This window comes from Chiroxiphia lanceolata, chromosome 8 (genome assembly GCF_009829145.1).
Source record: "Chiroxiphia lanceolata isolate bChiLan1 chromosome 8, bChiLan1.pri, whole genome shotgun sequence".
Classification (NCBI taxonomy): domain Eukaryota; kingdom Metazoa; phylum Chordata; class Aves; order Passeriformes; family Pipridae; genus Chiroxiphia; species Chiroxiphia lanceolata.
The window spans coordinates 15,547,227-15,560,345 of NC_045644.1; positions in this window are offsets into that span (position 1 = coordinate 15,547,227).

Below are 13,119 nucleotides of genomic sequence, written 5' to 3' on the forward strand. Positions count from 1 at the left end.
CAGGCTTCTCCCTGCCCTGGCAGTCTGCAGGAAGCCTGTACCTTAACACTGATAATTCATGTTGACATATGGGCTGCCTGTAAATCCCATCTTCCCTGCAATGGAGCTTATTCTGGAAAGCCTCCTATGCTGTAGATAACTGTGGCTGCTGAGAAGGGCATCACATGCCCTGTCCCTCCAAACTGCAGGATGTGCCAGCTTTGGCCGATGGGAGATGGACATGCTTTTGTCTCTGGCACTGTGCCTCCTCCATTCAACAGCTGGCTAACCTTGCACACCAGGAGAGGCTCAATGCAAATGTGAGGTTTAGCCCCTGTCAATATACAAAGGTCATTCTGCTGTGAGCTTCAGGAAGGTCCCTTCCCTTCAAAAAGCCACACTTCATTGCTAACCCAGAGCCCATTGCCCTGGCCAGAAGCTGGAAAGCCCCAGTCCCCTTGACAAGATGATATGAGTGCAACATCAGTATGGAGAGGTTGCTTCTCTCTATCTAGAATAAAACGTATTGAAACTTTCTCTGTGTTCATATATATGAGGAAAAAAAGCAGGGAGGAGAGAGTTAAATGACTGGATAATCTCTTCTAGGATAATAAAGAGAATAGTTTAAGTGCTGCAACAAAAAAAACCAAACCCCCAGCCATTCTGAGTCAGTATGGAAGCCTTAATTCTAGCATTATAACAATGTTGTATTCCACCTGACAGCACAGCACAAGCAACGTGACACACAGTCAAGGGCTATAGTACATTGAAAGTAACTACACTTCACCCACAATGCTTTTCCCCTGAGTAAAAGGGAGTTGTATGCAGTTGTATTGTGGAAATATTTTCTGCATCTTTTGATACATTGGTGGACTGTTTCAGATTAAGGACCCATTTAGTGTGAACATGCACTTAAAATGTTTTTGTAATACTGAGGTGAAAAGAGGGAAAGTTACTTTTTTTTAATTACATAAAAAGTCAATCATCAGTGTTACACTGAGATGTTATTTTCCTTCAGTATGTAGCTAACACAAAGCCAGGGAGCTGCACCAAGAGTGAAAAGTAACCATGGAAAGCAGAAAAAAATCCTCTTACTATCGACAGGTCTGAACTTTACCTGTAAGGGGATGATTTCAGATCATGCAATCTGCTTCATTAGCCCATTCATCTTCTCAGTGTGTTATTGAGGTTCAGCTTGCTTAACAAAACTAAGGAGATAAGAATATGTCAATCAAATTTGGAATAACTTGAACAGTCTGTGGTGTAAGTGGCTTACCTATTTCATTGTAGGTTGATGTGGGGAAACTGCTGATAGAGACAAAACAGGTTATGATTTCAAAGGCCCTGGAGCTGTAGGATGAAAAATCTTTAGCAAAAGTCCTTTTACTCAGATAAAGTAAGAATAAAATATCTTATGTAGGAAATAGGGAGGTTTGAATTTAAATCAGTGAAATGATGAAAGAGACCGACAAAGAAGCATTTTGAACAGATCAGCACGGGCTTTCCTTCCTTGGGTAACCTCTACTGGATGTAAGGAAATGTTTAATTTATGCAGTCCTTAGTCAAACTTTTCTCAGTTTAGAGCAATAAGATGAAGAGTTGAAATTACAGGCATGGTCTTAGATTTAAATGCACAGTGAATAGAAAAGGCCCAGCGTATAGTTTAGAATCTAATCTGAAAACTGACAAACTGCAGGCCTCATTAAATGGAGGCTTTCTGTCGTAGCATGGGGTCATCCACAAAGGGAGAAAAAGTGAGTTGAAATGCAGGACAAATGGAGTATAAAGGGGAGGAGGGTGTTGTGATAGATAATTGAATGAGCACAAGTGCCTGCTGAAATGGTGTGAGCATAAGAGTAACCACAAGTCCTGGATGAATAAAGGAGCTTATTGAGCAGGATTGCACCAGTGAGCCTATTTCTGTTGTGATGGTCATTCAGAGGGGATGCGAAAAGATTAGATGATATTTGGGCAGTAGCCTCAAAGACAAGCTGAAAACTGGAAATAGGCTTCAAGGCATGTAATGTGTTCAGGTTGTGGAGAGAAGGAAAAGAGAAAAAACAAATTGAGCAATTCGATCACTCTCCACAGGTTACCTGTATGGGCAGAAACTACTTTGCAGTAAGTTCTTTAATCTAACAGCAAAGGTATGAAAAGATCCAGTAATTAGGTGGTAAAAGTAGCTCTTCCCATTTAACCTGCAAAAGTAATTAACTTCATAACAATTCCTTAGTGATATGGTATGTTGAACATTTTTACTCAAGAGAGCATATCTTTCAGCAATGTATTTTTCCCTTCAAACACAAATTTTTGACCTTGGTGCTATAAGAACTACAAGGGTAAAATTTTCCAGACAGTTTACATTATATTTGATGTTCAGTAGACTTAGCCTCAAAAAAGTCCTCCTTTCAGATGGGTATTGTAGAGGTGAGGCAGAATAGAAAGGACAATGTTTCTACCTGCCTATGGAGAACCTGGTAAATTGGGTTGCACTCCAACACTCTTGACTTTGGCCTTTGTGGCACTGTTCAGTTTAATTGCTATTTTAATGTTTATGATTCAAGGTTCTTTGTGAACTGTATAATTGAATGGAAAATCTTTATATTGTGCAACATAATAAAGCTTAGTTACTGTTTATAATTAAAAACTCCCTTAACTTCTGACTAAAACCACAATGGTACTTGTTTAACTAGATTTTATCAATATGTCCTGTAACAGTCTGCATTAAATCAAACTCTTCCTTATCTACTCTCTAGCCCATTATGACCAAACTTGGAGCTGTATTAAGAATTTGATGTTTCTAATTGAATTCCTTCCTTGCAAACTTCCCAGGGTGTTGGTGATAGTAGAATATATTCTTTATAATCTCCTGGTTTTCTGTCTTTCCAGTAAAACTGGTAAAATAATTCCAGATTTCACATTTCCAGTAGTAGAGAAATTAAGGATCTCAGATGTTTCCCAAAACCTTATTCCAGTTTCTAAATCCCAAATTTCATCTTCTTTATTCTGTATATTTACTTGATCTCAGTGTAAAGTGATTGAGTCTTTAGTCTGTTGAGAACAAAGTTAAAGCAGTCATGTGCTAAGATCCTAATGTACTGCACAGAGAGCAGCATCTTCAGCGTAGAAGTCCCAGAATTTGTACCTGTGCACATTTGTACTCCTCAAACTATGATGAACAGGATTTATGTTCCCGGACTGTGTTAAGAGATGGTCCTTTTTTTCCTCTTTTCCAGCCTCATGCACAATAGTTTTTCTCATATCCTCCTGGTTTTTGTTATCTGACTTTGACTTATGCACTGAGTGGTCATGTTACTGTTATTGTACTCACTTTTTCATATCTTTCTGGAAAGGCAGCTGAGGCTCAGTGCTGACCTCAGCTTACCTGACAGCCCCAGGTCTTGTGCTGACAGGGTAGGTCATGGCTGTGATCTGAAATGCTCTTTGCTGTCTTTTTCTCTCTGCTCCTAGATGTGGATTTGTGCAGGGAGATAATTAATCTGCAGTCCTCACACCGTCTCCATTTCTCCCACCTGCTGCAGTATGCTGGGTCCTCTGACAGGATCACTTGTGTCCTTTCTCAGGCATGTTGTGTAACTTCAGTGCCAGGCATCCACAGTGCCCTCTTCTTTACTCTTCCTTTCTGAAAATGTTTTTGCTGTGCAGCACGTAGCTCTGCTTGATTTTCTATATTATTTGTGGCAAAACTTCCACATATTGGAAGGGTTGTTCTGATTATTGACCTGTGGCAAAGTGGATTGGAATGATTTCTGCTCTTTCTTTCAGTAATTATTTTATTTGCCTAGTAAACTACTGTTTATGAGTACTGAAGCATAAGTGCCACAGCCAGTTTGGGAACGTCCTCTGTTGACATTGCTCAAAAGCACCAGTGTCTTGCTAATCTCCCAGGCACCTGAATTCTTCATTTTCCACTCCTGTGGTGCCCCTTACACTTCTTGCTATATCTTGGTTTTCATTCTCCCTCTCACTCTTTGATCTGTGTGGTTCAGACAGCATCCAGATGGTCTCCTCCTGAAGTGAGCCTGTTCTGGAAAAAGCCTCACTGTTGTCACTCACCAGAGAATGAAGCTGACCTGAAAAGACTGTGCAAAGCACAAAGGTTATTTTTCTTTCATCAGCACTTAGGAGTTATATAGCTCTACACTATACATATGTGTGTATATGTGTGTGCACGTGTATACAGTTTGTATGTGTGGAGATATACAGACACACATATAGAAATGAACTGTGGAGAATATTAGAGAGGTATCAACTGGGTGCTTGTTACTGCCTCCCTCTGTTTTGAACAAGCAGATCATGTCTTCAGACTGTCTTGTAATCTTAAATATTATGAGTATTTGTAGTATTTCCTACTGGTTTTAAATGGAACATTAAATTTACTAAGTGTCACAGGTAATCCACCTCTGCATAAAAGAATTGAACCATTGAAAACCTCAGAAGGTTTTTCAGTGGCTGTAATTGCTCTTCCACTTGCAAGTATCTCCGCAGAGGTACAGGGAATTGCCACTTGTAAAATTAGTTATATTTTAAACACAATTTTGTATAAGCTAGACAAAAGTGACCTTTTATGTATTTCTGATATGTATTAGCAAAACTTTAAATTCCTTTAAACAAAATTCTCTTCAATGGAAATGTCTTGATTTATAAGCAAAAAATACTACTGTGCAATATTTCTACAGAGTTGAAGCCACGTGGTTTTAATTCAAATTGCTTCAGAAATATATAGTTTACAAATGGAAATTCCCCCATAAACCATTTGATATTGGTGAGTTTCTCCAGTTAAGAGTTAAATGAGTCAGACCGCAGTCTATCTAGTCATAACAATTAGAGGAAGAAATCATTAATAATTTAATTTAATTATAATCACTCTTTTGACTGGGGCTGGTGTAGAAGATTGCAAATAGGAAACGCTTGCATAATTATTATTCTGAAGATCATTCAGGACAAATAAAAGTCTGAAAAAGATGTTAAATCTCTTAAAGGACTTATTTTAATTATTTTAAAGTCATACATTAATTAAGGTGTTTACTTATTAATCCTTGAAAATTGAATTCTGTACTCAGAATAAGTGCTGTAATTTTCTTGATAACTAAGTGCTGTGTTTCTCATACATAAAAGAGGTTGAATTGCTCAACCTTAACTTTAGAATTTTCTATAATAACTTGAGGGATGCTGACAATTAACTCACTCAGCAACTTCTCTATGCCTCAAGCAAGTTTTGTGGCTCTAACATCTCTCTGTTTAGAAATCTTGTTGGCCTAATTTTTTGGGGTCATTTACCAGTCATTGTCTGCTGCTTCATTTCTTGCTGGCCTAATTTATCCATCTGGAATTGAAACAGAATTTAGGCAGAATTGATTCTACGGCTGCAGTTTCATGTCAGCTATCATAACAATATGAAGTTGAAGCACTTTGAAATTTGTGGCCACTCTGGAGAATCCCCTTCTCGCAGACCTAAAGGGGCAGGGGTGTTGACTATTCTTACTGCTCTCTTTTTCTCATGCTGGCCCTTTGAATGTAGGAAGTAGACTTCACAGACCTTCTTACACATCCGTAGCTCTCCTTGGAATATCTTTATGGGTCAGAGTTTTAGTTATCCTCCTGATTTTATGCTCATGAAAAACATTTTAAAAGCCTGAAACTCAGGCTACAAGTTCATGATTCTGTTCTTTACGTCTTGTGTGCACTACAGTCCTCTTCTCACTCCTCTCTTGGGTCACCCATATAAAACCCACACTAAGCACTTCATCCTCAAGCAGAGAATCAGCACTGTTTAAAAATAGGTGATTTTGGTCCAAATATTTTTTTATAGAAAAAAAATGTTTTGAGGTACATGGAACATTGTAAGCAGATTAAAAAGGAGGTATGAAAGAAATTAGGTTGTTTAGATTAAGGCAATGAATATTATAATATATTCACAAGCTTTTTCAGGCTTTTCGATCCTTACAGGTCCCTTATAGCCAAAAGAAGTACACTTTGTCTTCTGTGTTGCAGCGCCCAGGGAAAAACAACAATTCTGCTTCTTCAGCAGAAATGCAGCAATCTCACTGCAGATGACAAAATACAAAGCCACAGTTCTGCAACAGCAAGCTGTGGAGCAGCCTGGAAGGGCACTATCTCGGGAAAGTGAGAGGCACCTTCCAGGCTCTGCTTTGCTTTGCTTTACTTTTCTTTGCTCCCTCCCACCCCCTGACTGGCCATGCAGTTTGTGAGAACTCTCACTGCACCAGCTGGAGCAGATTTAATTTTCACATGGGAAGTAAAATATTGGGTATCATTTTACCATTTTGCTGTAGCATAGCAATTATTATTCACTATATCACGTTTCTCCATCTTAGAGACAAAACCCTGCATTGTGTTTGTAACCCCAAAGTGCTGAGTATTGGTGGCTGAAGCCATTTCTCTCTCACCAAGCTGGTATCTTCTCCCCCCCAGCTGGTATCTTCTCCCACACTGTGTTTTGTGTGGGTTATTAGAAGTTTCTTCTCAGAGAACTTTAACAGTTCAGTGGGGTGACTCTGGCCTTGGTGGGTTGCCCATTTTTAGCAGGTAGATGTTGTCCTCTCAGCTACAAACACAACAGTCAACTGACTAGTGGTTGTTCCTTGGCTGCTGCAGAAACTGGTGGATGGCACCCAGTTTGTTGTTGCCTTTCAATTCTGGTGACAGAATTTATTCATCAAAACCTTCTAGAGAAGTCTGGATAAGTGTTTAAGTTCTGAAGTCTGTTAAAGCCCTTCTAAATTTCCTAAACATACATTTGTCATTGATTTAAAGTTAACAGATCTGTTGTCTGCAGCACCTTCTCAAACTGTCTCTATCCTAAGGAGCAATCGTGTTTGTGAAATTCAGTTGCTAAATAAAAGATTAAAGCTTCAGGCTTGATTGCAGCTGTTAGCACCCTTTCAAAGGCAGTAAGTAAGTAATTGCCCTAAGGTAATTTACCTTTTCGTACTGTTGGACATAGAATACATAGAATTTCTCTGAATGCCCATCTGAAATAGTTCTTCTTAGCTACAGAGTCATTTATTGCACCTGTGATTATTGGAGTTATTGAGAAGGTCTATTTTTCCCACATTAGACCAAAAATGAAACATTTATTTTGACACATTTGGCTACAGCCATCTGTGCCCTAGCATCAAAACACTTTTTTAATGTTCTATTTCAGCGGTTCCAGTTGGCCTCAAACGAGCTTAAAATCTGGCAAAAATAGCACCAATGTTTAACTGTGCACAGAAGGTATTATTTATATGTCAGTAGCACATTGTTCACTTTCTAGGCCTTTAACAGCTGTATATAATAACATGATCCTGATAACATGCTAGTTTTCATGGAATGTCACATGGCTTAAGTACTGAGGGTCAGCAAATCACTTTATATTTTTCTCATGTATACAAGGACAATACATATGCACTGCATGGAATTTCAGCCTAAGACAGATGCTATATTATTTCATCAAAAATAGTAATGCACTTTCCTGGCATTTGTAGGAAAACTGATTTGTGTTAATCTGAGTCTTTTCTTCAAATATTGGGTGAACAGTTCCATTTAAATCTCTTTGCGTAGAGATATATGGTATGTAATATCCCCATGGGCAAGAACTAGGACTTGGCTCTCAGATGACCTAATTTTGGGAGAGACAATAAGACTCTCAAAATTGAGGTGCAGCTCATATCAGTGCCCAAGGCCACCCCTAAGCTTCATTGCACTCTATGTGATGGAAGGTCACCTTACTTCAGTGTCTGTAAACTGTAAAACAAACAAAAATATCAGCAGTGCAAAAGGCCTCTCAGAAACCTGTGTTTTAGATAGAGGCCATTTCTTTTTTTCAAACTCCTTTAGAATACTGTAATTGTAATTTTTAGTTTAATATAAAAGAGTACCGGAGGCGATTTATTTTTCTAAACTCTAAAAATAATTGTGACAGTCAGCAAATAAAGCCATAACAATCATTTGGCTGAATATTAGAAGAATATGAGATAAATAATCTAAGAAGTAATAACAAAATTAATGTGACAGCCCAAATATTTAACTTTTTTGTGGGTCTCAAATACTGCTAAAATCTTCCAATTCATAAACTAAATTTCAGATGCTACCTGATATGACTTTTTTTTCCATAAAACTAAGGATACACATCAGCCTGTAGACACATTGCTTGGGAGCTACAGGGAAAAAAAATATCTTCAGGCAGATTTTTAGGTGAAAGGTACAAATCGCTCTCCTAGACAAATTGTGAAAGTTTATTCCCAGTTGTTGGTGCTGAAATGAAATCATTAGAGAAATAAGCATCTTTCAATTCAAACTTCCCTCACACTGTTGGGACAGTAGCCTGTGGGGGAAAAAAGATTTGTTCCTGTTCTGGAGTTGCTCAGCTACTCTGTCCTGCCATAAGCTACTGCCCTGTAAAAGCCAGCAAGTGTCCAGTGTCCCATTCTCCTACTGGCCAATGCTCAAGTACTTCATTTCAATAAAAACATTTTTTTTCCAAGGAAAAGAGTAGACTTTATTAAAAAAGTTTAAGAAAAAAGAAATTATTCTCCCACTTTTAACGGATGTGAAGCAGTTTAAATGAGAAATTAATATTACAAAATTGAATTAATATGATTCGCTAAGTGGTGAGTTGGGGGTCAAAATAGCAGCAGTGAGAACCAAAGGATGCTTTGTTCAACTGCAAGCTGAAAGCCATAACTTTCTCTGTCCTTAAAAAAATAGACATGTAAGCTCCCATTTTTGACTGCAGTGTTTAGTTAACCTTATTCCCTTTCCTGTTGTAATGTCTCATCATACTTACAGAGCACATATGTACATCCCTACATAGCACATATTATGACACTATTTTTTTTCCACATCTCAGTATTGTTCAGGAATCTTGGGGTTAGCAGAAGTGAGCAAAGAAGTCTATTTTTGAGACTGTCTAGGACTTCACTTTGATTATTCATAGATGAATCAGCATGTCGTCATCTCCTTAGGTCGAGACGTAAGAAAGGTATAATACCCAACCCCATGCAAGTCACAACTGCAGTGAAAGCCCTTTATCTAAGCAATATGAAAGCACAGTCACTCTGGAATCAGATGCAGGCTCAGAGGCAGTCAAGCAAGAGCAGTTCAGCTAAAGCACTGGGGAAGAAAAGAAAATGCTGGCCTGAAATATTGTGAAATAAAAATAACAAGACCAGTTGGGGTTGCATAAGCATATGCTGAATGACACGTGAAAAAAATATCCTATAAAACACAGAAGGCTCTCTTTCCCCCAGAGGTAAAGCCAATCATGGCAGTTTAGGACCTTTCTTGTTCTTTGTGACTCCACTATACCTGCAAACACCATCTGCACTGACAAATTTTCGTCACATCAGTGTCATCAGGAGAAAGGTGCATGGGCATCCAGCTATATTTATTTAGTCAGAAGCTTCAATATTTTCCTTTCTCAGTAAAACTCATCTGACATAAACGTAAGAGCTAAAGGCTCACTAGGGATTGTAGAGAAATGCAAATTTTATAGGAGATCAGATGTTATCTAAAACGTACTTGTTAACAATTCTTTCAAGTCCTTCAGGGCAGTTGGTGCACTTCAGTAGAAGTTTCCACAGAAATCTGCAGACTTTGCAAGCTCATTCCTCAGTATTTTTCAGTGGAAAACCTCAGTATAGCCACCGCACATATAATGGAATTCCCTGCAGTGTTGCCTAACTTACAATCTTTGGTCAGATTAATCTCTCAGGGGCAGAATTTTCTTCAGTGAAAACAATAGTATTTCAGTGACGTGGGTGAAATGCAAGATACCGGGATGATACATGGAAAAAAGCTTATATTATTTAAAAATGAAATAAATTTTTTTTAAGTAAGAGACTAAATTATTGCTTCTACCTAGAAAAGATAGCTATATGGTACATGTTACAAGAGGTGAAGGCACACAGATAATGGAGATCAGGGGAAGACTGTAAGTGTTAATAGGCTATAAAGAGCAAGTCTAACCATCTGATTTGCTCACCAAACACCTATATTACAGAATGACCTCACTGGTTTCTTACTCTGTGCAAAGTTCTCAAGTGCCTTGTCTGAGGTCTCTTTCTTATCCAAGTAGATTTAATACATCAATCTGCATGTGCAAGTTATGAAAAGTGTTCTGGATTTAAAGTAAAAATTCATTGCATCTTGTCTACTATTATAGTGAGATAAAACAGTTGGTAGCCTCACACCACAATGTTGGCACATGCAACATGTCTATCCAAATAAAATCAATGTGGTAATATCTGTCCAATCTGAGCCACATCAGGATAGAATATAAACAGAAATATATAAATAGAGAGAGGTATTAGTGAGTAAATGGTAGTCAGTGTGGATATTTTTTAAATTTTCATGAAAACAGAGAGAGATGAGAGAATATCTGGAGAGGGACCAATTACAAATAACCCTGCATGCACATGCATAATTAACAGGATTCAAGAAGCAGTAATGATCATTCTTTTAACACAGCATAAGTCTGCCTAGAGAGGTGAACACATCAAAAAAACTCAGCATGAAATTTTTAAAAAATCTTTGACTAGTTGGGCTTTGGGGAGCTTGTCAGTTTATTAACATTACTTTAACCTAATTTTAATTTTGTTTAATGTGATTTCTTGTTCCATGAAGCTCTTTGAAAAAAATGTTGTTTATGCAAATAAACTACATAGAAAATTGGTTTTGTAACTAAATGACAGCTGACAGACTAGACTGTAATAGTCAACTGGGAACTTCTAAAGCATGATTTGTTTACTCAGTAGTAAATTGCATAGCTATGATTATTAGAGACAGTAAATATCTTAATAGTGGCTATTTTAATTAACAGAGTCCTACGGCTGGATCTCAGTCCCCACTAAGACTGTTTTGTGCTGCTCCAATGGCAGCAAAAATAGCTTTAATCCTTATTTCAGTACTTGCCCTATTTAATATTTCAGAGGAGCTGGCATAATGAAGGTCAGATTTGTCCCATTCATTTCCTACCAAAACACTATTTCTTGCTTGACTGTTTGCACAAAGAATATTTCCTACTGTTTTTATCCTCACTGTTGGCTCTGACTTCTCTATTTGCCTTCATCTGATTCCATAGGGTTTTTTTCTGCCAGGGATGCAAGTCCTTAAAGAACTCCCTCTTCACCAGAATCTTATATTCTATTCCAGTGCCAGATCTTTGCAATTTTTAGAATTTATTTCTTCATTTGAATGTCAAGGTATTTTTGTCACAGAGTTCTACAGAATTTAAAAAAACCAACTGCAGCAGCAACAACAACAACAAAAAGTGAACACCCAACTCTATAGCTGATGCAAGTTCTGTAAGTAATATAACAACTTTCTCACATTTCCTGCCAGAACAAGATTTTGCCTACTGATAACAATTTAAAATAGCACATTACAATGGAATTATGCAGCATCATAGGCATCAGTTTGATTTCCAAGAGCCTGGTATTCCCAGAGATGCCTTTATTAACTGATCAATATTTGATCATTGTGTTAAGGAAATCTGTGCAAACATCTGAGTCTCTGTTCTTCCTAACATCAAAACCACTGCTGATTCAAACCTACATCATCCTAAAAACACAGCTCCTATACAGAGGGGGATGAAGAGAGACCAATTACAGAGACCATGGAAACCCTCAGAAGGTGAATTACCAGGGGATGGGAAGGAGGCCACCAGCTCTCTCCTCACATGAGTTATCTTATGAGTGAGTGATTCAAAGTGACTGACTTTGAATTTCAATATATTTTCTTCTTGCCCTCCTTTTTTTTTATCGTTTCACACCTATGGACCTCTCCTCTTGGAAGGAACTGGGTATTTGCTTTATAATCTGTTTTACTCCACCCCTGGCTGCTCAGAATGCCCCAGACAGTGGCACAAGTCAGTGAAGAACTGCAAGGAAAGAGTCATTTGAGGAAGTTGAAGGAAAAAAAGCTGGTGACAGCAATAATCAGGTGAGCAATACCTTAAATGAAATATCCTAATCTAGCTAGACTGCTGAAAAGCAGTAGGAATATTAGCACAGGAATTAAAATCATCTGGACAACAACTGAATTATGGTGCAAGGTGTCAAGCCAGATATAATTAGGGTAACCTAGCTGAGGTAGAATAATAATAATAGGGTGCAACATAAACAGAAAGAGTACACATTGCTCAGGCAAGCTAGAAATAAAAGGCAGGGTAGTAGAAGAGTATTATATATGTATAATATGTTAAGCTTAAAAAAAACCCCAAGATAATGTGATAAAGTGGGTAAGTTTGAGTAAAAAAAAAATCTAAGAAGGATCGGAAAAAGGTTTGGATAATGTTGGATATCTGCTTTAGCCCTCTAGAGTTTAATTTGTGCTGGATAAAAATCTCCAGAATGTTATTAGAAAGAGAAATATTAGCATTAGGGGAGATTTAGTGTCTTTATGGAAAATTTTGACCTTCCAGAAACAGGCTTTAGAGCAAATATTAGTAATAACGGCAGAATGTAGGAATATCATAGTAAGTAAAAAATTTTCTCACTGAACAAAGGAGGTATAATAAAGCCATGCATTTGGGAAGGAAAGTAATTGTGATGCATTTGGGATTCAACATTTGAATAATCACAGCATATCTGTGAGTCATTAATGTAATAGGGAAGAGAAAAAGTAAAAACTGTGCTCAGACACATCAGGCAAGCTAAAAAAAAAACCAAACCAGACACCAGTTAAAATTTATCTGCAACATAACAAAACGTTCTGGTTACCTGTATCAAAAAAATAAATAAAGGCATTCTGATTAGCATTTTGATGTTAGACCTCTTCTATTACTTGAGCTAAAGAGTACAGAAAGACAATATGTAACAACATTTGAAGGCAGAATAAAGTTTGATAAAAGATGATCTTGGCTTGTTTAGAGAAAATAAATCAATGCTGGAGGGGACAGTAACACAAGGGAAAGAAAAGAATTATTGAAGCATAAATGATACCATTGGCTTAAAACCAACTGGACCTATGCTAGTTCAAGTAAAGACTAAAAGATCCTTAATCACTGGAAGAATTGATTTCTCAGACACACCAAGGCAAAGACAAAGAACACAGTGAAGATATAAAAGTGTGATTTAATAATTGAAATGGTCACTTCAGGTGATCCTGGCATCC